The sequence below is a fragment of the Durio zibethinus genome, chromosome 22 (genome assembly GCF_047325235.1).
Source record: "Durio zibethinus cultivar Kanyao isolate XHJ-2024 chromosome 22, ASM4732523v1, whole genome shotgun sequence".
NCBI lineage: Eukaryota > Viridiplantae > Streptophyta > Magnoliopsida > Malvales > Malvaceae > Durio > Durio zibethinus.
This window is the reverse complement of record NC_143183.1, coordinates 14,716,291-14,720,864: the sequence shown is the minus strand read 5'-3', so window position 1 is coordinate 14,720,864 and position 4,574 is coordinate 14,716,291.

The window sequence follows — 4,574 nt, the reverse complement described above, 5'->3', positions numbered from 1 at the left end:
GTAATGGTCTAAGAGTCTCAAAAAATACTAAAAAAAAGAATCACTTTTGATCTTATTTCTATATCTTACACAAAATTGTTACCCCAACTCATCCAGGATTAGCTTTTGGAACCTGTGCATTTAGAACCCCTTCAACCCCCTTTCTCAAAATGGTATGATCCTAATGCAAAGTATGATTACTATAATAGAAATTAGGGTCACTCAACAAAAACTGTCCTGCATTGAAATACAAGGTTAAAGATCTTATTAAAGCTGAAAAAATAAAATTTGAAACTAATAAAGATTATCGTGTTGTTGAAAACTCTCTACCTTGATATTTTGAAAAAGAAGTGAACCAAGGGTGTTAAAGCATTGATATAAATTTTGATGTGATGGACAGATGAGGATTTGGAGAATGATTCTATGGCTTTTCTCAAAAAATGATGGATACTTCATTTGGTATTGCAAATAGGTGGATTGATTTAAAATAAAAAATGTGCCCCTTTGTTTCTTTTTTCACTTCTGTATTAAACATCTGTATAAACTTCATGACTTGTATGAAAGTTAAATTTGAATGCTAAGAGCCTTATTTTTCTCTTTTTGTCTCAAGTTTTTTAGAAAAGTAAAAAAATTTCCCTCTTTATAACAAAAAGTCTCAAAAACTTTCGTGGTTATTATTATGAACCTAGCCGAATAAAATATTCCCATGTCTTTTTCATGTCCCAAAATCACTTGAAAAAGAAACCTTAATGCTCCAAAAGATAGAAGTTTGAACTTTGTGATGCCTCTCTTAGAGTAACAAATACTAAAATGATCAATCTGAAAAAAAAAACTTTTAAGTTCATTAAAAATCAAGCAAATAATGTTCTTTTATCTAGATGTTGGTGATTTGATAGGTGTCAAGATTATGCTTTAAACAAAAACTCATATAGATAGCCATGAATACCCAAACACAATATTTTTTATCTAGGAGGAATACTAACGGAAGAGCATGATTTTTAGTTGCCTTAAGATTACCTAGTTTAAGGCACAAGGTAATTTCAGGATTATGACCCAAATAAACCCTTTCAACATGATTTTCATTGTCACATAAAGCTTATTACCTTGTTGACTTATCAAGATGGGATAAAGATTGGTTGTGATGTGAGCTATGAAAATAAGAAGAAAAAGAAAAAAATATTGATGGTTACATCGTGCACTCTAGATATTCAAACGATCCAAAAAAAATAACAAGGAAAAATAGAGGTGATAAAAATAAAATTTTGATTTTTCAAGGAATCATTCTTCAGTACAAGTGACCAGATTTGAGATGAAAAATGGACATCTGTCCTTATCCTTTCACAAATAAGAAATTATCCATTTGCTACTCGTTTTAGCCTAGTGAATTTTTTCTAAATGAACCTTGATCAAGGATCATCTTTTACATTAACAGAAAAATACAAAGAAAGATCCATCTGATGACGGCATGCTTCGACAACAAAGTAAGAATGCCTTAAGTTGTAGGGACAAATGTCAAACAAATTGAGTTTAGAAGTTTTGAACATATTCCAGCAAATATTAAAATATACAAGAAAGAGTAAAAGTGAAAGCAAAAAAAAAAAAAAAAAAAGAGAAAAATGAGATGATTAGATGTTACGACTGAAGAAATAAAAAGGATGAATGCCTAAAATAAAGTCCTGCACATGATGTAAAATGGTCATTAGTTTGATCACCTTTAAATACATATTTTGAGCCTATTTATCCATTCTTTCAGAACCTTAAATCCTGGCCTATCTTACATACCTTGAAAAGCCCATTTCGATCAAACATGGATGCTTGAACTAAAGAATTTATTTCTTGTAGAATCTTTCATCACCAACTTCGCTTTTATGCATTTTTGTTTTCACAAGAATACTTTAGTGCATGATGAAATCGTATAAAATAAAATAATAAAAAACCAAAAAAAAGGCAAAAAAAATGAAAGAATAAGCTCTATGGTGAAAACCCAAAAATGGATAGTCTAGAGCGAGAATGGGATTGCAATGTGAGAACTCATCGTAACCAATGATTGAGATGTGTATAAGGGTTATCATAGAAAATCTTGGCCTTGTCCAATATGATCTTGAATTTACCACAGCTGGTCTTGACATCTATTAAAATACCACATTGTGTACTAAAAAGGGTGTCAAATCTGATTTAACCACAAAAAACCTCCCAAAAATTTTTTTTGTGAAGCCTAGATAAAAATTTAATTTTCCATGGAGACCTTAATTTGACAATTAATCATCCAAGCCTTTTGAAAAAATAAAATTGCCATTTGCATAATAATAATCACTATTTTTTTTAGACTTAAAAGTCACATTGCTTCATAAAGGTTGACTAAGGCAATTTTTTTTTTTTAGAATTTTTATCATTAAAATAAAATGTTTTTAGAGAGGAAATAGAAAATTTTAAAAAAAATTGAGTAAAATAAGGGGTAATATGGGAACACAAAAGTATGTTTAATCAATTGAGTTTTTACCATGGTTTAAGGGCACGTTTTTTTTAATTCCCTTTCATCAAGTTTGAATTGGTCATATATATGTTCGATTTGAAGATGAAAATGGAAAGGAAAGTCGAGAAATCCAAATTGTGAAGAAAGAAAGCAAAATTGATGAAAATGAGTAGCAAAGAAAGGATTTGGAATTGAGATGGAAAATTCGAGATTGAATGAAAGAGAACTTTGAAGAAAAGAAGATTTTGGGCAATAGCATATCTTGACCTTTTTAAAAAAAAAAAAACTTAAGCATTTGAACCTTTTAACATTTCATTTGCATCATTAGCTTGTCATTCATTGATAAAGCATGTGTTTATTGGTATATTTTGAAAAGATATTTGTATTTCATGTGCATCATTTTAAGAAAAGACATTTGTATTTCATGTGCATCATTTTAGGAAAAGATATTTGTATTTGCATCCTCATTTTAAGAGAAGACATTTGCATCATAATGGTGTTCACCAATTTTGAAAGCAGAAAAAAGAAAAAAAAAGGGTAAAAACATACTCTAAAGATTAAGATGAAATGGCATAAGATGAGAGCTTTAAACCTAATATAGCTGGCAAGAAAGTTGTTAACCTAGTGAAATCGACATCAGCAAGGAAAATATTGTGATAAATTATTTTCAAAGTTCTCGGTGGTGATATTCAGGTATTAAAGTATGAGTTACATTTTTTTGTGGTGATATCCGTGACATTTTCAAAAATAATCGGTGGTGATATTTGAGTTTAAAGTTTAAATTTGCACTTGCATTCTCTCAGTAGTGATATCCGAGTATCAAGGCTTGAATTACATTTTCTTGATCGTGATATTCAAGTTTCTTTCGGTGGGCGATATCCGAAGTCATTTGCATCTTCTTAGTAGTGATATTTGAGTTTAAAGTTTGAATTTGCATTTGCATTCTCTTAGTGGTGAGATCCGAGTATCAAGATTTGAATTGCATTTTCTCGATGGTGATATCCAAAGTCATTTACATCTTTTTGATGGTGATATTCGAGTTTAAAGTTTGAATTTGCATTTGCATTCTCTCGATGGTGATATCTGAGTATTAAAGCTTGAATTGCATTTTTTTGATGGTGATATTCGAGCTTCCTTTGGTGGTGATATCCAAAGTCATTTATATCTTCTCGGTGGTGATATCTGAGTTTAAAATTTGAATTTGCATTTGCATTCTCTCGGTAGTGATATATGAAGTTATTTGCATATTCTTGGTGATGATATCTGAGTTTAAAGTTTGAATTTGCATTTGCATTCTCTTAGTGGTGATATCCGAGTATTAAAGCTTGAATTACATTTTCTTGATGGTGATATTTAAGTTTCCTTTAGTGGAGATATTTGAAGTCATTTACATATTCTTGGTGGTGATATCCGAGTATTAAAGCTTGAATTGCATTTTCTCGATGATAATATTCGAGTTTCCTTCGGTGATGATATTTGAAGTCATTTGCATATTCTCGATGGTGACATCTAAGATTATTTATCCTTCGATAGTGATATTTGAAGTTATTTTTTTAAAGGTTTAATTTAAAGTTGTTTAGCCTCTACTAAGAGGAGCTTTTTTCAAGATTAGAATTTTTTTAAGTTGTTGAGCCTCTATTGAGAGGAGCTAGTTTCAAGATAGAATTTTTAAAGATGTGGAGCCTCTGCTGAGAGAAGCTTTTTTCAAGATAGATTTTAAAGTTGTTGAACCTCTGTTGAGAGGAGCTTTTTCTAAGGTGAGATTTTAAAGTTGTTGAGCCTCTGCTGAGATAAGCCTTTTTCATATTTTAAATTTTCAAAAGTTGTTGAACCTTGAGTATAAGGAGCATTTTGATTTGATGAGAAAAGCTTTCTGATTAGTTTAAGTATAAAAAAAATATTTTTTTGAACAAAATTGATGTCTTTGTCTTTGCACTATTCCTAATTCTCAGCAATGTGCAAAGAGAGGCAACTGTAGACATCAAATTTGTTTGGCTTTGATCAAATTTGCTATTTAATAATATATATTAATAAGATAATAATAATATTATTAAATACAATAATAATATAAAAAATACAAAAAAATGAAAGCTAAAACACAAAAAAGGAAAAAAACAAAAGA